The following is a 24,256-nucleotide window of genomic DNA, read 5'->3' as shown; positions in this document are numbered from 1 at the left end:
GGTGGCAGTAGACTATGTATCTAAATGGGTAGAAGCAATTGCCGCACCCAATAATAATACCGAAACCGTGCTGAAATTCCTCCAGAAACACATCTTCAGCAGGTTTGGTGTTCCCAGAGTACTAATCAGTGATGGGGGCACTCATTTCTGCAATAAACAGCTGTACTCTGCTATGGTCCGATATGGAATTAGCCACAAAATAGCAACTCCGTATCATCCACAGATAAATGGGCAAGCTGAAGTCTCTAATAGAGAGCTAAAAAGAATCCTGGAACGGACTGTAATTGCCCGTAGAAAGGATTGGGCAAAGAGCTTGGATGATACTCTGTGGGCATACAGAACAGCATTCAAGACTCCTATAGGAACCTCTCCATACCAACTTGTGTATGGCAAGGCCTGTCATCTGCCTGTGGAACTGGAACATAAAGCCTACTGGGCAACCAAATTCCTAAACCTGGATGCTAAGTTAGCTGGTGAAAAAAGATTGCTCCAGCTAAATGAGCTAGAGGAATTCAGACTCAGTGCCTTTGAAAATGCAAAAATTTATAAGGAAAAGGCAAAAAAGTGGCATGACAAGAAGTTGTCATCCAGAGTCTTTGAGCGAGGACAAAAAGTTCTGCTCTTTAACTCTAGGCTCCGACTATTCCCAATAAAACTGAAATCCCGGTGGAGGGGTCCTTATGTGATTACAGGAGTGTCACCATATGGATATGTTGAGCTTCAGGATATTGATTCTGACAAAAAGTTCATTGTTAATGGACAAAGGATTAAACATTATCTTGAAAGTAATTTTGAGCAGGAAAGCTCAAAACTGAAGCTTGAATGAGTCTCAGTAAAGGTCCAGCTAAAGACAATAAAGAAGCGCTTGCTGGGAGGCAACCCAGTCATTAGTAGGTTATTTGTTTTATAAAAGTTTGATATATATTCTTCAAGGTTGATCATTGAAATTGAAAAAATTCACAGAGTTACAGAAGAATTCAGTGAAATAAGCAGAGAAAAGGAGCTTGCTGGCAAGGAAACGCCAGTAAAGGGCATCCTGGGCGTTAAACGCCAGAATGGATACCATTTTGGGCGTTAAACGCCAGAATGGGCACCATTCTGGGCGTTAAACGCCAGAATGGGCACCATTCTGGGCGTTTAACGCCAGAATTGCAGCATCCTCGGCGTTCTGCAACACGCCCAGTGATAAAGGGGTTTCTGGCGTTTAACGCCAGCCAGGGTGCCTGGCTGGGCGTTTAACGCCCATAATGGCCACCAATTGGGCGTTTCACACTTTCATGTTTTGACCCATAATTTTCTACATAAACATGTTACAAATTTTCATCATTCACCCTCAAATTTCAAAAATCCAACAATTTTCTAAATTATTTCTCAAATCTCTTTCAAATCCTTTCCAAATCTTCTTCAAAAACTCAAGTATTTTCTCAAATTCTTTCCATATCTTCTCAAATCTCTTTCAAAACTTTCGAAATCCCTCCCCCTCCCTTAGCCATCCCCTTCTCTTCACCATTCGAATTTGCTTCTCCTCCTCTCTCTCCTCTTTCCTTTCTTTTGCTTGAGGACAAGCAAACCTCTAAGTTTGGTGTGCTTTTCCGTGATCACTAAGCTAAGGCTCATCAAGACCATGGCTCCCAAAGGAAAACAAACCAATTCAAGAGGCAAGAAAGAGAATGCTCCAAAGAATCTTTGGAGTCAAGAGAGGTTCTTAACCAAAGAACATACAGACCATTACCACAAAATAATGGGTCTAAGGTCAGTGATCCCGGAAGTTAAATTCGATCTGAAAGAAGACGAATATCCGGAGGTCCAAGAGCAAATTCAAAATAGAGGATGGGAAATTCTATCCAATCCTGAAACAAAGGTTAGAAAAAACATGGTTCAGGAATTCTACTCAAATCTGTGGTTGACAGATAAGCAGAGAATGACTGGAACTGCTTTCCATACCTTCAGAACAATGGTCAGAGGGAGAACTATTTACTTCCATCTGGACAAAATAAGAGAGGTTTTTAAACTGCCTCAACTACAAGATGATCCTCAATCCTTTAATAGGAGAATGGTGAGAGTAGATAAGGGGTTGGATCAAGTTCTAGAGGACATATGCCTCCCTGGAACTAAGTGGATAACCAATTCAAAAGGTGTCCCAAACAAACTCAAGAGGGGAGATCTCAAACCAGTTGCAAGAGGTTGGCTAGACTTCATTGGGCGTTCTATTTTGCCCACTAGTAACCGTTCTGAGGTCACTATCAAGAGAGTAGTGATGATTCATTGCATTATGCTGGGAAAAGAAGTGGAGGTTCATCATCTGATTGCTTGTGAGATTTACATAATTGCAAACAAGAACTCCACTGAAGCCAAACTGGCTTACCCAAGCTTAATCTCTTTGCTATGTAAAGATGCTGGGGTGAGGATGGGAGTAGATGCATTCATCCCAATTGAACATCCAATCACCAAGAAGTCAATGGAAGGACAAATGCAAGATAACTCTATCAAAAGGAGGGCGCAGGAGTTCCTCCCTGAACTTCCTGAAATTGACTACTGGGCCCACCTAGAAGCTTCTGTTGCCAAGCTGCAAGAAGCTATGGAACAACTTAAGGAAGAACAGCAGAATCAAAACTGCATGCTCTGCAAACTGCTGAAGGAACAAGAGAAGCAGGGGCGTGAGCTACAGGAGCTGAAGCGCCAGAAGCTCTCCCTTGAAGGGTCAAACACCCAACAAGTTGAGGGAGCATCCACTTCTCAAAATCAAGGTTGTTGAGTCCTAACTCTGTGATAACCTCTATCATTAGGAATCAATTTTAAAGTCATTTAAATTTCTGTTTTTAATTTTCTATTTTTCTATTATTATTAGTCTTCTCTTATAATTATCTTTGAGTCTTGTTCTTATTTCATGATTAATAAAATTTAAAGTTCATGTCTTAAAGCTATAAATGTCCTATGAATCCATCACCTCTCTTAAATGAAAAATGCTTTAATCACAAAAGAACAAGAAGTACAGGATTTCGAATTCATCTTTGAAACTAGTTGAATTAGTTTGATGTGGTGACAATATTTTTTGTTTTCTGAATGAATGCTTGAACAGTGCATATGTCTTTTGAATTTGTTGTCTTAAGAATGTAAAAATTGTTGGCTCTTGAAAGAATAATGGAAAAGGAGAAATATTATTGAGGATCTGAAAAATCATCAAATTGATTCTTGAAGCAAGAAAAAGCAGTGAATACAAAAACAAAAAAAAAGAGAAAAAGCAAGCAAAAAAAGCCAATAGCCCTTTAAACCAAAAGGTAAGGGTAAAAATAAAAAGGATCCAAGGCTTTGAGCATCAGTGGTTAGGAGGGCCTACAAGAATAATATCCTGGCCTAAGCGGCTAAACCAAGCTGTCCCTAACCCTGTGCTTGTGGCGTGAAGGTGTCAAGTGAAAACTTGAGACTGAGCGGTTAAAGTCGTGATCCAAAGCAAAAAGAGTGTGCTTAAGAACCCTGGACACCTCTAATTGGGGACTCTAGCAAAGCTGAGTCACAATCTGAAAAGGTTCACCCAGTTATGTGTCTGTGGCATGTATGTATCCGAAAAAAACCTGGAAAACAGAGTGCTTTGGGCCACGGCCAAGACTCATAAAGTAGCTGTGTTCAAGAATCAACATACTTAACTAGGAGAATCAGTAACACTATCTGAATTCTGAGTTCTTATAGATGCCAATCATTCTAAACTTCAAAGGATAAAGTGAGATGCCAAAACTGTTCAGAGGCAAAAAGCTACTAGTCCCGCTCATCTAATTGGAGCTAAGTTTCATTGATATTTTGGAGTCTATAGTATGTTCTCTTCTTTTTATCCTATTTGATTTTCAGTTGCTTGGGGACAAGCAACAACTTAAGTTTGGTGTTGTGATGAGCGGATAATTTATACGCTTTTTGGCACTGTTTTTAGTATGTTTTTAGTACATTTTAGTTAGTTTTTATTATATTTTTGTTAGTTTTTATTTAAAATTCACTTTTTTGGACATTACTATGAGTTTGTGTGTTTTTCTATGATTTCAGGTATTTTCTGGCTGAAATTGAGGGACCTGAGCAAAAATCTGATTCAGAGGCTGAAAAGGGCTGCAGATGCTGTTGGATTCTGACCTCCCTGCACTCGAAGTGGGTTTTTTGGAGTTACAAAAGCCAAATTGGCGCACTCTTAATTGTGTTGGAAAGTAGACATTCTGGGCTTTCCAGCAATATACAATAGTCCATACTTTGCCCAAGAATTGATGGCCCAAACCGGCGTTTCAAATCAGCTTCAGAATTCCCAGCGTTTAACGCCAGAACCGGCACAAAAGTTGGAGTTAAACGCCCAAACTGGCACAAAAGCCGGCGTTTAACTCCAGGAAAAGTCTCTACACATGAAAGCTTCAATGCTCAGCCCAAGCACACATCAAGTGGACCCCAAAAGTGGATTTTTACGTCATTTACTCATTCTTGTAAACCCTAGGTCACTAGTTCACTATAAATAAGATTTTTTGCTATTATATCTGTACCTCATGACACTTTACACATTTCATATTGTACCTTCTACAGCATGAGTCTCTAAACCCCATGGTTGGGGGTGAGGAGCTCTGTTGTGTCTTAATGGATTAATGCAATTACTACTGTTTTTCATTCAAACACGCTTGTTTCCATTCTAAGATATCACTTGCTCCTCAACTTGATGAATGTGATGATCTGTGACACTCATCATCATTCTCACCTATGAACGTGTGCCTGACAACCACCTCCGTTCTACTTTAGATTGAGTGGATATCTCTTGGATTTTTTAGCCAGAATCTTCGTGGTATAAGCTAGAATATATCGGCAGCCATTCTTGAGGATCCGGAAGGTCTAAGCCTTATCTGTGGTATTCTGAGTAGGATTCAGGGATTGAATGACTGTGACGAGCTTCAAACTCACGATTGTGGGGCGTTAGTGACAGACGCAAAAGAATCATTAGATTCTTTTCTGACATGATCGAGAACCGACAGATGAATAGCCGTGCTGTGACAGAGCGTGTTGAACATTTTCACTGAAAGGATGGGAGGTAGCCATTGACAACGGTGAAACCCTACATACAGCTTACCATGGAAGGAGCCTTGCGTGTATGAAGAAGAAGACAGTAGGAAAGCAGAGATTCAGAAGATAGAGCATCTCCAAAACCTCAACCTGTTCTCCATTACTGCAAAACAAGTACTTATTTCATGTTCTTCTACTTTTCACAATTAAACCTGAGAATTATTGATATCCTGACTAGGAGTTACAAGATAACCATAGCTTGCTTCAAGCCGACAATCTCCGTGGGATCGACCCTTACTCACGTATGGTATTACTTGGACGATCCAGTGCACTTGCTGGTTAGTTGTGCGGAATTGCAAAAGTGTGATTGCAATTTCGTGCACCACTGCACCATGATAATGAGCTGAGAATTCAACTCAAAGCTACTAACTCCGATGGAGGGTATACAAATACTGCTCCCATATGAAGCAGTAGTGGGGTTGGCATATGACCCCAGAGTCCTTCTGGACTGTTCATTTTCACTTAGGTCCATGATGGAGAAAGTGAGATGATGTGGATTTATTTTATTTATTTTATTATAAAAAAGTAATTTTTGAAATAATAAAATAAAATAAAATAAAAACAAAAATAAAAAATAAAAATAAAATTAAAAAATATTTTAAAAATTTTCGAAAAAAATGAGGAGAGAAAAAGTGGTTAGGATATTTTTGAAAAAGATGTGATTTTTTTTATCTTAGAAGGATAAGATTTTGAAAATTTTTACAATTAAAATCTGAATTTTTATAGAAAATTTCGAAAAATTTGCTTGAAAATAGTTAGAGAAGATAATTTTTTTATTTTTGAATTTTATGATGAAAGAGAAAAACACACAAAAGACACAAGACTTAAAATTTTTAGATCTAATGTTTCTTGCTTTCGAAAATTTTGGAGGGAAAACACCAAGAAACACCAAACTTAAAAATTTTAAGATCAAAACACAAAGAAGACTCAAGAACACTTTGAAGATTCACAAGAACAACAAGAACAAAAGAAAGAACACTAAACGTAAATTTTTTGAAAATCAAATTAAATTTTCGAAAATTAAAGAAAATTAACAAGAGAACACCAAACTTAAAGTTTGGCACAAGATTCAATCAAAGAAAAAATTATTTTTGAAAAAGTTTTAAAAAGAAGATACCCAATTGCCAATAACATAAGCCAACACTCTAGCCAACTGAGCTATAAATTTAACGTGTTTTAAAAAGGTATTTAATAAATAAATTTCTTTTTTGAAAACTAAAAATTTGAAAAAGCACAAGAAAAACAAGAAAAGACACAAAACAAGACAAACCAAGGATCAAACAAGAAAAATTGACAAGAACAATTTGAAGATCAAGGAAAAATAAGAACACGCAATTCGAAAAATTAAGAGATAAAGAAAAACATACAATTGACACCAAACTTAGAACATGACACTAAACTCATAAAAAAAACGAAAATTCAATTAAAGAAAAATAATATTTTTGAAAAATTTTTAAAAGGAATAATAGAAGATGCAATTCTAGTGACTCTAAACTAAAAAGACAAACTTTTCCTAATCTAAGTAACAAGAATCACAGTCATTTGTTCAAACTCAAACAATCCCTGGCAACGGCGCCAAAAACTTGGTGCATAAAAATTACTTCACACTATGTAATTTCGCACATCTAATCAGCAAGTGCACTGGGTCGTCCAAGTAATACCTTACGTGAGTAAGGGTCGAATCCCACGGAGATTGTTGGCTTGAAGCAAGCTATGGTTATCTTATTATTCTTAGTCAGGATACCAATATCAATAATAATTTTTAGTTTTAATTGTAAAAAATAAAAGAGCATGAAATAAATACTTATTATGCAGTAATGGAGAATATGTTGGAGTTTTGGAGATGCTTTGTCCTCTGAATTCCTGCAACATAATGCTTTCTCACTTTCATATATGCAAGGCTCCTTCCATGGCAAGCTGTATGTAGGGCATCACCATTGTCAACGGCTACTTCCCATCCTCTCAGTGAAAATGGTCCAAATGCTCTGTCACAGCACAGCTAATCATCTGTCGGTTCTCGATCATGTCGAAATAAGATCCATTTATCCTTTTGCATCTGTCACTATGCCCAACACTCGTGAGTTTGAAGCTCGTCTCAGTCATCCAATCCCAGAATCCCACTCGGAATACCACAGACAAGGTTTAGACTTTCTGGATTCTCAAGGATGCTGCCAATGGATTCTAGCTTATACCACGAAGATTCTGATTAAGGAATCTAAAAGATACTCATTCAAACTAATGTAGAATGAAAGTGGTTGTCAGGCACACGTTCATGGATTGAGGAAGGTGATGAGTGTCACGGATCATCACCTTCTTCATAATGAAGCGTGAATGAACATCTTAGGTAGGAACAAGCATGTTTGAATGGAAAACAGAAATAATTGCATTAATTCATCGAGACGCTGTAGAGCTCCTCAACCCCAACAATGGAGTTTAGAGACTCATGCCGTCAAAAGGTGCAAAGTTCAGATCTAAAAATGTCATTAGATACAAAATAAGTCTCTAAAAGTTGTTTAAACTAAGATGGATAGTGCAGAAATCCACTTCTAGGGCCCACTTGGTGTGTGCTGGGGCTGAGACTTAAGCTTCTCACGTGCCTGGGCTGTTTTTGGAGTTGAATGCCAGGTTGTAACTTGTTTCTGGTGCTGAACTCCAACTTGCAACCTGTTTCTGGCGCTAATGAACGACAGAATGCAACATGGAACTGGCGTTAAATGCCAGTTTACGTCATTTATCTTCATGCAAAGTATGGACTATTATATATTGCTGGAAAGCCCTGGATGTCTAATTGCCAACCCAATTGAAAGCGCGCCAATTGGACTTCTGTAGCTCCAAAAAATCCATTCTGAGTGCAGGGAGGTCAGAATCCAACAGCATCAGCAGTCCTTTTTCAGCCTGAATCAGATTTTTGCTCAGCTCCCTCAATTTCAGCAAGAAAATACCTGAAATCACAGAAAAACACACAAACTCATAGTAAAGTCTAGAAATATGATTTTTGCCTAAAAACGAATAAAAATCTACTAAAAGCTAACTAAAACATACTAAAATCTACATGAAATTACGCCCAAAAAGCGTATAAGATATCCACTCATCATTTATCTTCAGTTTGTTTAGTTTCTTTCTCATCCCATATACCTTCTCTGTTTTCTTTCTTTCTTTTTTATTATTTACAATTCTGCTCACTAACCCACTAATATTTGATAATTTGCACCACTCACACTAACAATCACTCTAACAAGAATAATCTCTTCATTTCATCTCTTGCTGTGTGCTTTGTTAGTTGTATGATAGGGAGAAGAGGGGGAGCCTCAACTTCCTTCGATTCAGAACCTGAAAGGACCCTCCAGAGACTAAGGAGGGAAGCAAGAGGGAAAGGAGTTGTTGGTGCTGAGGAAGAGGAAGAGTATTTTGAAACAAACATGGAGGAGAATTTGGAAAACAATCATGAAGGAGAAGCTCACAACCATGCTAGAGAAGGCCCTGCAAATCATGCTGGGCAAGAAAAGAGAGTTCTAGACTCCTACATCAATCCAATTCCAGGAAACTATAGAAGTAGCATCCAAAAGCCCATCATACATGCCAACAACTTTGAATTAAAACCCCAACTCATCACCCTTGTTCAGAACAATTGCTCATTTGGAGCAAGTGCTCAAGAAGACCCCAATCAACATCTAACTACCTTCCTGAGAATTTGTGACACTGTGGAGTCTAATGGAGTCCACTCGGATGTCTATAGGCTGCTTTTGTTCCCTTTTTCACTCAGGGACAAAGCATCCAAGTGGCTTAATCCTTTCCAAAGGAGAGCTTAACAAATTGGGAAGAAGTGGTGAACAAGTTTTTGGCAAGATTCTACCCTCCTCAAAGAATTAACAAGTTGAGAGCTGAGGTGCAAACTTTCAGGCAACAAGATGGTGAGACTCTCTATGAGGCATGAGAGAGGTTCAAGGACTTAACAAGAAGATGTCCACCAAATATGTTCAATGAATGGGTTCAACTTCATATTTTATATGAAGGTCTTTCTTATGAGTCAAAGAAGGCTGTAGACTATTCATCAAGGGGCTCTCTAAACAAGAAGAAAACCATTGAAGAAGCCATAGATGTCTTTGAAACAGTAGCTGAGAATGACTACTTCTATGCCTCTGAAAGAAGCAACACTCGAGTAGTAATGGAGCTGAACCACATGGATGCATTGCTAGCTCAAAATAAGATGATCACCAAGCAGCTAGCAGATCTTACCAAGAAGGTGGAGGAAAACCAAGTTACAGCAGTCATCACTTCATCACCAGCTCAAGAAGGAGTGAATATAGGAGAAGAATATGATTGGGAACAAGCCAACTATGTTGGAAACTCATCTAGACAAATCCATGATCCATACTCCAAAACTTACAACTCTGGATGGAGAAATCACCAAGGAGAAAACATCAAGAGACTGGAGTCCCAAGTAGGGTATCTATCTCAACAAATTCCCAAACCCACTGATGGATTTCCCAGCGACACAGAGAAGAATCCAAGAGGAGAAACAAAGAAAGTAAGGTGGGAAGAATGTAAGATGATCACCACAAGTGATGAGAGGAGTATGGAGGAAGTAGAACACCTCCAAGACAGTCCAAAGGGAAACCATGAAGAAAGAAACCATGCAACCTAACTCACACTCAAGGAAGAGCTGAAGAAAAGGGAGATACTGAACCCATATGCACCCTTTCCCCAAAGGCTTAAGGGTGGTGTAGCAGGGAGAATGTATTCAAGGATCCTCGACATGTTTGCATCTCTTGATGTAAATATACCATTCATTAAGGCCCTCCAGCAAATGCCCTCCTACATCAAGTATAAAGGAGCTACTAGCCAGAAAGAGTTCATTGAAGGGTGGACAAACAATAAAGATGAACAGGGATTGCAGTGCTCTCATTCAAACAGAGTCACCCACAAAGAAAAAGGATCCAGGGAGTTTCCACGTTCCCTGTGCTATAGGAGAAACAATGATTGATAAGAGACTCTTTGACCTGGGAGCAAGTATCAACCTAATGCCTCTATCTCTCATGAAAATGCTTCAAATCAATGAGCTCACACCCACAGATGTAATCATCAAATTGGCTGACAAAACTCAAAAATAGGCAATAGGAGTGGTTGATAATGTGTTATTGAAGGTTGGGAACTACTTCCTCCCCACAGACTTTGTCATCCTAGAAATGGATGAGAATCCTATTCACCCCATCATTCTGGGAAGGCCATTCTTAGCCACAGCCAGAGCACTTATAGATATGGAGCGAGGAGAGCTACTACTGAGAATACATGATGAACAGCTCACCTTCAATGTTTTTAAACCCTCACAAGAAGTAGATCATGATAACAAAGGAGAGCTGAAGGAAGAGTCAAACAAGGGACCTCAAGCACTACCCCTAAAAACTCCTATGGTTAACAACCAATGTGATCAGAAAGAACATCAACCAAGTGCAATCCAAAAGGAACTAGACCCACCAGAGTCATATGAGATAGGCAACAAAACCATTCTTAAAGAGGAAACCACAAGGAACAAGTTGACATCAATAGACACAAGAAAAAAGGTCCCAAGGGGATGGAAAAACAAGAAAATCCCTACAGAAGATTTCTCTCCAGGAGATGAAGTGGTCTCTACATACTTTCCATCTATACCACCTCACCTCCCCACTATTCCATCTCAGCTGCCTCCAGTATACACCATCAATAAAATCTTATCTCTGGAACATGTGGAACTTCTCAACAAAGCCAATGGAAATATGTTCACTGCAAGGGGGGAAGATTTTAAGCACTACCAACCACCTTGACAAGGACCAAACGTCAAGCTAATGACACTAAAGAAGTGCTTCATGGGAGGCAACCCATGTTCTACACCCTCTTTCTTTAGTCTCTAATAGTAGTAATAAAGCAAAGTTCATGGATTCTAAATCAACTCCGACAAACAATATGAGCATCCCTACATGCAACATATAGTACATGATAAGTTTAGTGTTCAAGGCACACCAAGAGGGCTTGAACACACTCAATAGTATAAGATCCCTTTCAAATCTTGTTGCACCATATGATCACAAACAAGTTTGGTGTTACCTACGTTGCATGCATGGGAACTTGAATGGTCGATTGATTTGTATCCATGAAAAGCATTTAGTTGTTTAGATATTTTAAAAACAAAAGAAAAAGAATTTTTTTAGTAGCTAGTTCACACCTTAATCTTTCCCACCAATAATTTCAATTAACCATTTGCATTCCTTTTGTCTTGTGTAGGAAATAAAAAAAGGGTAATAATGGTACTTGATAGGACAATCAAGGAAGGGAGATTCGGCCACTATGCCAAGGAACTTATACACTTGTCTCCAAGGGGAGTATCTTGGAAAGTGTTGCCATGCAACATTGGAAAGTGGATAGCCTTGGAGGCCAAACCAAGACCATCATAAAAGGGGTGATCCTTGTGCTCATTCAATACCAAACTCCAACCGTCCATCACAAAACAACACTAGCAATCCACACCTTTCAAACACCCATCACTCTTCTATATAAATGATCCTCATTTTGCACCCTCTCCATACACTTCTTGTTCTCATTCATCTCCCTTCCCTTCTTTTGAACACACACATTTCATCCTCCACCAAAAGTTCTATACACACCCTTCTGGCCACGTCTTGTGAGCCACAACCATACCAACCATCACTCATGGCTTCATTCAGCTCTAAAAGGAGAAGAGGGAAGGAGCCCATGGAGCATCCTCCTTCCGATGCCGGGAGATTCAAGACTGCCTTCCATTAGCTTCAATATGAACGGATCAAAAACAATAAAATCTTGCTAGAATTGACATTCCATTTCAACGAGGATGAGTGCCCTAAGATCAGGGAGAAGATTGCACAGAGGGTTTGGCAAAAGCTCACCAACCCAGAGACAAAGATAAATTCAAACCTCATCAAAGAGTTCTATGCAAATGCAGTCAGAGAAGACAGTACTAGGGCCCCCACCTTCAAAAGTTATGTAAGAGGAACAGAGGTGGACTTCAGCCCCAATGCTATAACAAGGACTCTTCAGCTGAAATCACCACATTTTAATGAGCTTAGCTATCAAGTAAGAATAAGTAATGCTCCCGAGGAAGATAAACTTGAAGAAATTGTGAGTGATATGTGTGTTATTGGGTCTGATTGGGAAAGATACTCGGACAAGAGACCGAGGTTCATTAGGAGAGGAGACCTTATCCCAGAAGCCAAAGGATGGTTTGAGCTAGTAAGGAGGTCTATCCTTCTAGCCGCAAACAATTCTGAGGTCAATATTGCTCGAGCCACCATGGTACATTGCCTAGTGAAGGGTGGAAGCGTTAATGTGCATGAAATTATAGCTGAAGGAATCTAGGATTCAGTCGAGAAGAATGATCCGGGTGCTAGACTTTGGTACCCCAGCACCATCCTGAGACTATGCATGAAAGCCAAGGTGGTGTTCGAAGACAACAATCCACAATGGGTGAATCCTGGAAGGCTAGTCACGTTCCAACACATAAACTATATGACACTTGCTCAACAACAAAGAAGACTTCGGATAGGGAAAAGAACTGCACAAGAAGAACCCCACCAAGAAGAACCTCACCAAGAAGAACCCCAACAAATAGGGCACCAGCAAGAAGGACAATATGATCCAGCCAACATAAATCTGTTTCACATCAAGGAAGCCATTGAGCATATGGCAAGTAGCTATATGGAGGGACAAGAATAAAAACTACATGTCCAAGCTCAAAGGATGGATCATTGATGAGCGGAAAATTTATACGCTTTTTGGCATTGTTTTTAGGTAGTTTTTAGTAAGTTCAAGCTACTTTTAGGGATGTTTTCATTAGTTTTTATGTTAAATTCACATTTCTGGACTTTACTATGAGTTTGTGTGTTTTTCTGTGATTTCAGGTAAATTCTGACTGAAATTGAGGGATTTGAGCAAAACTCTGAAAAAGGCTGACAAAAGGACTGCTGATGCTGTTGGATTCTGACCTCCCTGCACTCGAAATGGATTTTCTGGAGCTACAAAACTCTAAATGGCGCGCTCTCAACGGCGTTGGAAAGTACACATCCAGGTCTTTCCAGCAATATATAATAGTCCATACTTTATTCGAAGAATGACTACGTAAATTGGCGTTGAACGCCAAGTACATGCTGCTTTCTGGAGTTAAACGCCAGAAAAACGTCATGATCCGGAGTTGAACGCCCAAAACACGTCATAACTCGGAGTTCAACTCCAAGAGAAGCCTCAGCTCGTGGATTGATCCAGCTCAGCCCAAACATACACCAAGTGGGCCCCGGAAGTGGATTTATGCATCAATTACTTACTCATGTAAATCCTAGGAGCTAGTTTATTATAAATAGGATGATTTATTATTGTATTAGACATCTTTGGTCTCAGTTTTGTTTTATTCTTCATCCTAAGAGGCTATTGATCACGTTTTAGGGGGCTGGCCATTCGGCCATGCCTGAACCTCTTTTACTTATGTATTTTCAACGGTGGAGTTTCTGCACACCATAGATTAAGGGTGTGGAGCTCTGCTGTACCTCAAGTATTAATGCAATTCTATTTTCTTTTATTCAAATCTCTCTTATTCTTATTCCAAGATATTCATTCGCACCCAAGAACATGATGAATGTGATGAGTTAGATAACCCTCATTATCATTCTCACTTATGAACGCGCGTGATTGACAACCACTTCCGTTCTACATGCAACAAAGCTTGAATGCGTATCTCTTAGATTCCCCAACATGATCTTCGTGGTATAAGCTAGATAGATGGCGGCATTTATGAGGATCCAGAAAGTCTCACCTTGTCTGTGGTATTCCGAGTAGGATCCTGGGAATCCGGAAAGTCTAACCTTGTCTGTGGTATTCCGAGTAGGATTCCGGTAATGAATGACTGTGACGTGCTTCAAACTTGCAAGTGCTGGGCGTTAGTGACAGACGCAAAAGAATCAAGGGATTCTATTCCAGTAGGCGTGGGAACCAACCAGTGATTAGCCGTACTGTGACAGAGTGCGTGAGCATTAGTTTTCACTGCGAGGATGGGATGTAGCCATCAACCATGGGTGATGCCTCCAGACGATTAGCCGTGCGATTGACAACCGCATAGGATCATTTTCCCGAGAGGATTGAAAGTAGCCACCGCTGATGGTGAACCCCTATACAAAGCTTGCCATGGAAAGGAGTAAGAAGGATTGAGTAGAAGCAGTGGGAAAGCAGGCGTCCTTGAGCCATACAGCATCTCTATATGCTTATCTGAAATTCCTACCAATGAATCTACATAAGTATTCTATCCCTTTTATTATTTCCCTTTATTATTAATTTTCGAACCCATAACTTTTTAATCTGCCTAACTGAGATTTACAAGGTGACCATAGCTTGCTTCATACCAACAATCTCTGTGGATTCGACCCTTACTCACGTAAGGTTTATTACTTGGACGACCCAGTACACTTGCTGGTTAGTTGAACGGAGTTGTGTCCACTCGTGCCAAAAATCCTAAGTTCCACAATTCTACAATAAATGCAAATCAAAGAACAGTGATCACAATTTCGTCCACCAAGTTTTTGGCGCCGTTGCCGGGGATTGTTCGAGTATGGACAACTGACGGTTCATCTTGTTGCTCAGATTAGGTAATTTTCTTTTCAAAAATCTTTTTCAAAATTTTTCTTTTATTTTTCGTTTTTCTTAACTTTATTTTCGAAAAAAATTAAAATAAAAATACAAAAAAAATTAGAAAATCATAAAAATAAAAAATATTTTGTGTTCTTGTTTGAGTCTTGTGTTAATTTTTAAGTTTGGTGTCAATTGCATGCTTTTAAAATTTTTCTTGCATTTTTCGAAAATCTCATGCATTCATAGTGTTCTTCATGATCTTCAAGTTGTTCTTGATAAGTCTTCTTGTTTGATCTTGATGATTTCTTGTTTTTTGTTGTTTGTTGTTTTTCATGTGCACTTTTGCATTCATATTTTTCATGCATTAAAGATTTCTAAGTTAGGTGTCTTGCATGTTTTCTTTGCATCAAAAATTTTTCAAAATAATGTTCTTGATGTTCATCATGATCTTCAAAGTGTTCTTGGTGTTCATCTTGACATTCATAGCATTCTTGCATGCATTCATTGTTTTGATCTAAAAATTTCATGCATTGAGTATTTTTGTTGTTTTTCTTTCTCATAATTAAAATATTCAAAAAATCAAAAAAAATATATCTTTTCCTTATTTTCCTCCAAATTTTCGAAATTTTGGGTTGACTTGGTCAAAATTTTTTAAAATTAGTTGTTTCTTATAAGTCAAGTCAAAATTTCAATTTTAAAAAATCTTATCTTTTCAAAATCTTTTTCAAAAATCATATCTTTTTTCATTTTTTATAAATTTCGAAAATTTCAAAAATCTTTTTCAAAATATTTTCAAAATCTTTTTCTTATCTTTATATCAAATTTTCGAAAATTAGCTAACAATTAATGTGATTGGTTCAAAAATTTGAAGTTTGTTACCTTCTTGTTAAGAAAGGTTCAATCTTTAAGTTCTAGAATCTTATCTTGTAGTTTCTTGTTAGTTGAGTCTTTTTAAAAAAAATTAAACCTTTTCCAAAATATCTTTTTATTAAAATTTTTATCTTATCTTTTTATCTTTTATCTTATCTTTTTCAAAAATTTTATCTTTTTCAAAATTTGATTTCAAAATATCTTATCTAACTTCTTATCCTCTTATCTTTTTCAAAATTTGACTTCATATCTTTTTCAATCAAACTAACTAACTTTTTGTTTGTTTCTTATCTTTTTCAAAACCACCTAACTACTTTTCCCTCTCTAATTTTCGAAAATTCTCCCTCTCTTTTTCAAAAATTCTTTTTGTTTTAAATTTTAATTTTAATCTTATCTTATCTTTAATTTTCAAAAATTGCTAACCCCTTTTTCAAAATTATTTTCGAAAATTCTCCCTCTCTTTTCTTATTTTATTTAATTAATTATTTACTAACACTTCTCTTCACCTCTCTTCATCTAAAAATCCGAATTCTTTTTCATTCTTCTACTCCCTTCTTTTTCTACTAACATAAAGGAATCTCTATACTGTGACATAGAGGATTCCTCTTTCTTTTCTTGTTCTCTCCTCTTTCATATGAGCAGGAACAAGGATAAAGGCACTCTTGTTGAGATTGATCCAGAACCTGAAAGGACTCTGAAGAGAAAATTAAGAGAAGCTAAATTACAACAATCCAGAAGAAACCTTCTAGAAATTTTCGAACAAGAGAAAGAGATGGCAGCTGAAAATAATAATAATAATGCAAGGAGAATACTTGGTGACTTCACTAAGCCAACGTCCAAGTTTGATGGAAGAAGCATCTCCATTCCTGCCATTGGAGCCAATAACTTTGAGCTTAAGCCTCAACTAGTTGCTTTAATGCAACAAAACTGCAAGTTTTATGGACTTCCATCTGAAGATCCTTATCAGTTCTTAACTGAGTTCTTGCAGATCTGTGAGACTGTAAAGACGAATAGAGTTGATCCTGAAGTCTACAGACTCATGCTTTTCCCTTTTGCTGTAAGAGACAGAGCTAGAGTATGGTTGGATTCACAACCCAAGGATAGCCTGGACTCATAGGATAAGCTGGTCACTGCCTTCTTAGATAAATTCTTTCCCCCTCAAAAGCTGAGCAAGCTGAGAGTGGATGTTCAAACCTTCAAACAAAAAGATGGTGAATCCCTCTATGAAGCTTGGGAAAGATACAAGCAGCTGACCAAAAGATGTCCATCTGACATGTTTTCAGAATGGACCATATTAGATATATTCTATTATGGCCTCTCTGAATTTTCGAAAATGTCATTGGACCATTCTGTAGGTGGATCTATTCACCTGAAGAAAACGCCTGAAGAGGCTCAAGAACTCATTGACATGGTTGCAAATAACCAGTTCATGTACACTTCTGAGAGGAATTCCGTAAACAATGGGGTACCTCAAAAGAAAGGAGTTCTTGAAATTGATACTCTGAATGCCATATTGGCTCAGAACAAAGTGTTGACTCAACAAGTCAACATGATCTCTCAAAATCTGAATGGATTGCAACATGCATCCAACAGTACTAGAGAGGCAGCTTCTGAAGAAGCCTATGATCCTGAGAACCCTGCCATGGCAGAGGTTAATTACATGGGTGAACCTTATGGAAACACCTATAACTCATCATGGAGAAATCATCCAAATTTCTCCTGGAAGGATCAACAAAAGCCTCAACAAGGCTTTAACAATGGTGGACGCAATAGGCTGAACAATAGTAAGCCATATCCATCATCTTCTCAGCAACAGACAGAGAACTCTGAACAAAACAATTCTAATTTAGCCAATATAGTCTCTGATCTGTCAAAGGCCACTTTCAGTTTCATGAATGAAACAAGATCCTCCATTAGAAATCTGGAGGCACAAGTGGGCCAGCTGAGTAAGAAAGTTATTGAAACTCCTCCCAGTATTCTCCCAAGCAATACAGAAGAAAATCCAAAAGGAGAGTGCAAGGCCATTGACATAGTCAATATGGCCGAATGCACAAAGGAGGAGGAAGACGAAAATCCTAGTGAGGAAGACCTCCTGGGACGTTCCTCAAGCAAGAAGGAGTTTCCTATTAAGGAGCCTGAGGAATCTGAGGCTCATCTAGAGACCATAGAGATTCCTTTAAATCTCCTTCTGCCATTCATGAGCTCTGAAGAATATTCATCCTCTGAAGAGAATGAAGATGTGACTAGAGAGCAAGTTGCTCAATACTTAGGAGCTATCATGAAACTGAATGCCAAGCTGCTTGGTAATGAGACTTGGGAAAGTGAACCTCCCTTGCTCATTAGTGAACTAGATACTTGGATTCAGAGAACTCTACCTCAAAAGAAACAAGATCCTGGCAAGTTCTTAATACCTTGCACCATTGGCACCATGAGCTTTGAAAAAGCTCTATGTGATCTTGGGTCAGGGATAAATCTTATGCCACTCTCTGTAATGGAGAAGCTGGGAATCATTGAGGTACAACCTGCCTTGTTCTCATTACAATTGGCAGATAAGTCCATAAGACAAGCTTATGGAATAGTGGAGGACGTGCTAGTAAGGGTTGAAGGCCTTTACATCCCTACTGATTTCATAATCCTAGACACTAGGAAGGAAGATGATGAATGCATCATCCTAGGAAGACCTTTCCTAGCCACAGCAGGAGCTGTGATAGATGTCAACAGAGGTGAGTTAGTCCTTCAATTGAATGGGGACTACCTTGTGTTTCAAGCACATGGCCATCCCTCTGTGACAAAAGAGAGTAAGCATGAAGAGCTTATCTCATTTCAATTTCAAGAATGGCCCACACAGTCAAACTCTAAGTTTGGTGTTGGGACTACACACTAAATTGACCTGATCACCATGTGGCTCCATGAGAGCCACTGTCAAGCTATTGACATTAAAGAAGCGCTTGTTGGGAGGCAACCCAATTTTATTTATCTAATTTTTATTTTATTTTGTTTTATTGTTATTTTGTGTTTCATTAGGTACATGATCATGAGGAGGCACGAAAAAAAATCAAAAAAATTAAAAACAGAGTCAAAAACAGAAGAAAAAAATTTTCACCCTGGAGGTAGCGCAGACTGGCGTTCAACGCCAGTAAGGTGCATCTGGCCGGCGTTCAACGCCAGAACAGAGCACCATTCTGGCGCTGAACGCCCAAAACAAGCAACAACCTGGCGTTAAACGCCAGGATGGTGCACAGAGAGGACAAACTGGCGCTGAACGCCAGAAACAAGCATGAAACTGGCGTTCAACGCCAGAAACATGCATTACATGGGCGTTGAACGCCCAGAACATGCACCAATGGGCGTTTGAACGCCAGAATGATGCATGAAGGCATTTTACATGCCTATATGGTGAAGGAATGGTATTTCTTTTCACCTCAGGATCTGTGGACCCCACAGGATCCCCACCTCAGGATCTGTGGACCCCACAGGATCCCCACCTACCATATTCCCACCTTCTCTTTTAATCCTAATCACACTCTCCTAATCCAAATCTCATTTTCACTCTCCCCCATATCACACTTCCCAAAAACCTCCACCAATCACCTCAATTCCTCTTCCCAATTACCCCTTTCACCATTCACATCAACCCCCTCTTCCCCATAAACCCCACCTACCTCCATAAAATTCAAATTCATTTTCCCACCCATTCCCACCCAAATTGGCCGAACCTATACCCTCCCCTCTCTCTATAAATACCCTTCCACTCTTCTTCATTTTCACACATCACAACCCACATTCTCCCACATAGCCGAACCACCTCTTCTCCCTCTCTTCCATATTCTCTTCTTCTTCTTCTTCTACTTTTCTTTCCTTTCTTGCTCGAGGGCGAGCAAAATTTTAAGTTTGGTGTGGTAAAAGCTTAAGCTTTTTGTTTTTCCATTACCAATGGCACCTAAGGCCGGAGTATCCTCTAGAAAAGGGAAAGGGAAGGCAAAAGCTTCCACCTCCGAGTCATGGGAGATGGAAAGATTCATCTCCAAGAGCCATCAAGACCACTTCTATGATGTTGTGGCAAAGAAGAAAGTGATCCCTGAGGTCCCTTTCAAGCTCAAGAAAAATGAGTATCCGGAGATCCGACATGAAGTTCAAAGAAGAGGTTGGGAAGTCATAACCAACCCCATGCAACAAGTTGGAATATTGATGGTCCAAGAGTTCTATGCCAATGCATGGATCACTAGGAACCATGATCAAAGTATGAATCCGAATCCAAAAAACTATATCACAATGGTTCGGGGGAAATACTTAGATTTTAGTCCAGAAAATGTGAGGTTGGCGTTTCACTTACCCATGATGCAAGGTGATGAACGCCCCTACACAAGAAGGGTCAACTTTAATCAAAGGTTGGACCAAGTCCTAATGGACATTTGTGTGGAAGGCGCCCAATGGAGAATAGACTCCAAAGGCAAGCCAGTCCAACTAAGAAGACTGGACCTCAAGCCTGTAGCTAGAGGATGGTTGGAGTTCATCCAAAGATCCATCATTCCTACAAGCAACCGATCTGAAGTTACTGTGGATCGGGCCATCATGATTCATAGCATCATGATTGGAGAGGAAGTAGAAGTTCATGAAGTCATCTCCAATGAACTCTACAAAATAGCTGACAAGCCTTCACACATAGCACGGTTAGCCTTCCCCCACCTTATATGCCATCTATGTTACTCAGCTGGAGTCATCATAGATGGAGATGTCTCCATTGAAGAAGACAAGCCCATCACCAAGAAAAGGATGGAGCAAACAAGAGAAGTTTCTCACGGCCCTCAAGAAGAACATGAGGAAATTCATCATCAACAAATGCCTCAAGGAATGCACTTTCCTCCCAACAACTATTGGGAGCAACTCAACACCTCCTTAGAAGATTTGAGCCATAATGTTGAACAACTAAGGGTGGAACATCATGAACACTCCATCATTCTCCAAGAAATAAGAGAAGATCAAAGAGCAATGAGGGAGGAGCAACAAAGGCAAGGAAGGGACATAGAAGAGCTTAAGAACATCATTGGTCCTTCAAGAAGAAGACGCCACTAAAGGTGGATTCATTCCTTGTTCTTTATTTCTTTCTGTTTTCGGTTTTTAATTATTGTGTTTATCTATGTTTTGTGTCTTTATTTCATGATCATTAGTAGGTAACCATGCCTTAAAGCTATGAATAAATTCCATTAATCCTTCACCTCTCTTAAATGAAAAATGTTTTAATTCAAAAGAACAAGAAGTACATAAATTTCGAAAATAGCTATTGAATTTAGTTTAATTATATTGATGTGGTGACAATACTTTTTGTTTTCTGAATGAATGCTTGAACAGTGCATATGTCTTTTGATATTGTTGTTTATGAGTGTTAAAATTGTTGGCTCTTGAAAGAATGATGAACAAAGAGAAATGTTATTGATGATCTGAAAAATCATGAAATTGATTCTTGAAGCAAGAAAAAGCAGTGAAAAAGAAGAAGCATTCGAAAAAAAAAATGGAGCTAAAAAGAGTATATAGAAAAAGAAAGAGCAGTAGAAAAAGCCAATAACCCTTAAAACCAAAAGGCAAGGGGTAAAAAGGATCCAAGGCTTTGAGCATCAATGGATAGGAGGGCCTAAGGAAATTAAATCCAGGCCTAAGCGGCTAAATCAAGCTGTCCCTAACCATATGCTTGTGTCATGAAGGTCCAAGTGAAAAGCTTGAGACTGAGTGGTTAAAGTCGTGATCCAAGGCAAAAGAGTGTGCTTAAGAGCTCTGGACACCACTAACTGGGGACTCTAGCAAAGCTGAGTCACAATCTGAAAAGGTTCACCCAGTTATGTGTCTGTGGCATTTATGTATCCGGTGGTAATACTGGAAAACAAAGTGCTTAGGGCCACGGCCAAGACTCATAAGTAGCTGTGTTCAAGAATCAACATGCTTAACTAAGAAAGTCAATAACACTATCCGAAATTCTAAGTTCCTAGAGAAGCCAATCATTCTAAACTTCAAAGGAAAAAGTGAGACGCCAAAACTGTCCAGAAGCAAAAAGCTACAAGTCCCGCTCATTTAATTATAATTAATATTCATTGATATTTCTGAATTTATAGTATATTCTCTTCTTTTTATCCTATTTGATTTTTAGTTGCTTGGGGACAAGCAACAATTTAAGTTTGGTGTTGTGATGAGCGGAAAATTTATACGCTTTTTGGCATTGTTTTTAGGTAGTTTTTAGTAAGTTCAAGCTACTTTTAGGGATGTTTTCATTAGTTTTTATGTTAAATTCACATTTCTGGACTTTACTATGAGTTTGTGTTTTTTTTTTGTGATTTCAGGTAAATTCTGACTGAAATTGAGGGATTTGAGCAAAACTCTGAAAAAGGCTGACAAAAGGACTGCTGATGCTGTTGGATTCTGACCTCCCTGCACTCGAAATGGATTTTCTGGAGCTACAGAACTCTAAATGGCGCGCTCTCAACGGCGTTGGAAAGTAGACATCCAGGGCTTTCCAGCAATATATAATAGTCCATACTTTATTCGAAGAATGACTACGTAACTTGGCGTTGAACGCCAAGTACATGCTGCTTTCTGGAGTTAAACGCCAGAAAAACGTCATGATCCGGAGTTGAACGCCCAAAACACGTCATAACTCGGAGTTCAACTCCAAGAGAAGCCTCAGCTCGTAGATTGATCAAGCTCAGCCCAAACATACACCAAGTGGGCCCCGGAAGTGGATTTATGCATCAATTACTTACTCATGTAAACCCTAGGAGCTAGTTTATTATAAATAGGATGATTTATTATTGTATTAGACATCTTTGGTCTCAGTTTTGTTTTATTCTTCATCCTAAGAGGCTATTGATCATGTTTTAGGGGGCTGGCCATTCGGCCATGCCTGAACCTCTTTTACTTATGTATTTTCAACGGTGGAGTTTCTGCACACCATAGATTAAGGGTGTGGAGCTCTGCTGTACCTCAAGTATTAATGCAATTCTATTTTCTTTTATTCAAATCTCTCTTATTCTTATTCCAAGATATTCATTCGCACCCAAGAACATGATGAATGTGATGAGTTAGATAACCCTCATTATCATTCTCACTTATGAACGCGCGTGATTGACAACCACTTCCGTTCTACATGCAACAAAGCTTGAATGCGTATCTCTTAGATTCCCCAACATGATCTTCGTGGTATAAGCTAGATAGATGGCGGCATTTATGAGGATCCAGAAAGTCTCACCTTGTCTGTGGTATTCCGAGTAGGATCCTGGGAATCCGGAAAGTCTAACCTTGTCTGTGGTATTCCGAGTAGGATTCCGGTAATGAATGACTGTGACGTGCTTCAAACTTGCAAGTGCTGGGCGTTAGTGACAGACGCAAAAGAATCAAGGGATTCTATTCCAGTAGGCGCGGGAACCAACCAGTGATTAGCCGTACTGTGACAGAGTGCGTGAGCATTAGTTTTCACTGCGAGGATGGGATGTAGCCATCAACCATGGGTGATGCCTCCAGACGATTAGCCGTGCGATTGACAACCGCATAGGATCATTTTCCCGAGAGGATTGAAAGTAGCCACCGCTGATGGTGAACCCCTATACAAAGCTTGCCATGGAAAGGAGTAAGAAGGATTGAGTAGAAGCAGTGGGAAAGCAGGCGTCCTTGAGCCATACAGCATCTCTATATGCTTATCTGAAATTCCTACCAATGAATCTACATAAGTATTCTATCCCTTTTATTATTTCCCTTATTATTAATTTTCGAACCCATAACTTTTTAATCTGCCTAACTGAGATTTACAAGGTGACCATAGCTTGCTTCATACCAACAATCTCTGTGGATTCGACCCTTACTCACGTAAGGTTTATTACTTGGACGACCCAGTACACTTGCTGGTTAGTTGAACGGAGTTGTGTCCACTCGTGCCAAAAATCCTAAGTTCCACAATTCTACAATAAATGCAAATCAAAGAACAGTGATCACAATTTCGTCCACCAAGTTTTTGGCGCCGTTGCCGGGGATTGTTCGAGTATGGACAACTGACGGTTCATCTTGTTGCTCAGATTAGGTAATTTTCTTTTCAAAAATCTTTTTCAAAATTTTTCTTTTATTTTTCGTTTTTCTTAACTTTATTTTCGAAAAAAATTAAAATAAAAATACAAAAAAAAATTAGAAAATCATAAAAATAAAAAATATTTTGTGTTCTTGTTTGAGTCTTGTGTTAATTTTTAAGTTTGGTGTCAATTGCATGCTTTTAAAATTTTTCTTGCATTTTTCGAAAATCTCATGCATTCATAGTGTTCTTCATGATCTTCAAGTTGTTCTTGATAAGTCTTCTTGTTTGATCTTGATGATTTCTTGTTTTTTGTTGTTTGTTGTTTTTCATGTGCACTTTTGCATTCATATTTTCCATGCATTAAAGATTTCTAAGTTAGGTGTCTTGCATGTTTTCTTTGCATCAAAAATTTTTCAAAATAATGTTCTTGATGTTCATCATGATCTTCAAAGTGTTCTTAGTGTTCATCTTGACATTCATAGCATTCTTGCATGCATTCATTGTTTTGATCTAAAAATTTCATGCATTGAGTATTTTTGTTGTTTTTCTTTCTCATAATTAAAATATTCAAAAAATCAAAAAAAATATATCTTTTCCTTATTTTCCTCCAAATTTTCGAAATTTTGGGTTGACTTGGTC

At 38.7% G+C, this 24,256-nt stretch overlaps 1 non-coding gene across 1 annotated transcript; it reads right to left on the bottom strand.

The window, feature by feature from the left end:
• Positions 1-8,950: 8,950 nt before the first annotated feature.
• On the bottom strand, positions 8,951-9,057 carry LOC130964250 (small nucleolar RNA R71). Its single transcript, XR_009080351.1, has one exon. It is a non-coding gene; the product is annotated as a small nucleolar RNA R71 (small nucleolar RNA).
• Positions 9,058-24,256: the final 15,199 nt, after the last annotated feature.

This window comes from Arachis stenosperma, chromosome 2, assembly GCF_014773155.1.
Source record: "Arachis stenosperma cultivar V10309 chromosome 2, arast.V10309.gnm1.PFL2, whole genome shotgun sequence".
NCBI classification, from domain to species: domain Eukaryota; kingdom Viridiplantae; phylum Streptophyta; class Magnoliopsida; order Fabales; family Fabaceae; genus Arachis; species Arachis stenosperma.
This window is presented reverse-complemented; position numbering and strand designations above follow the sequence as displayed.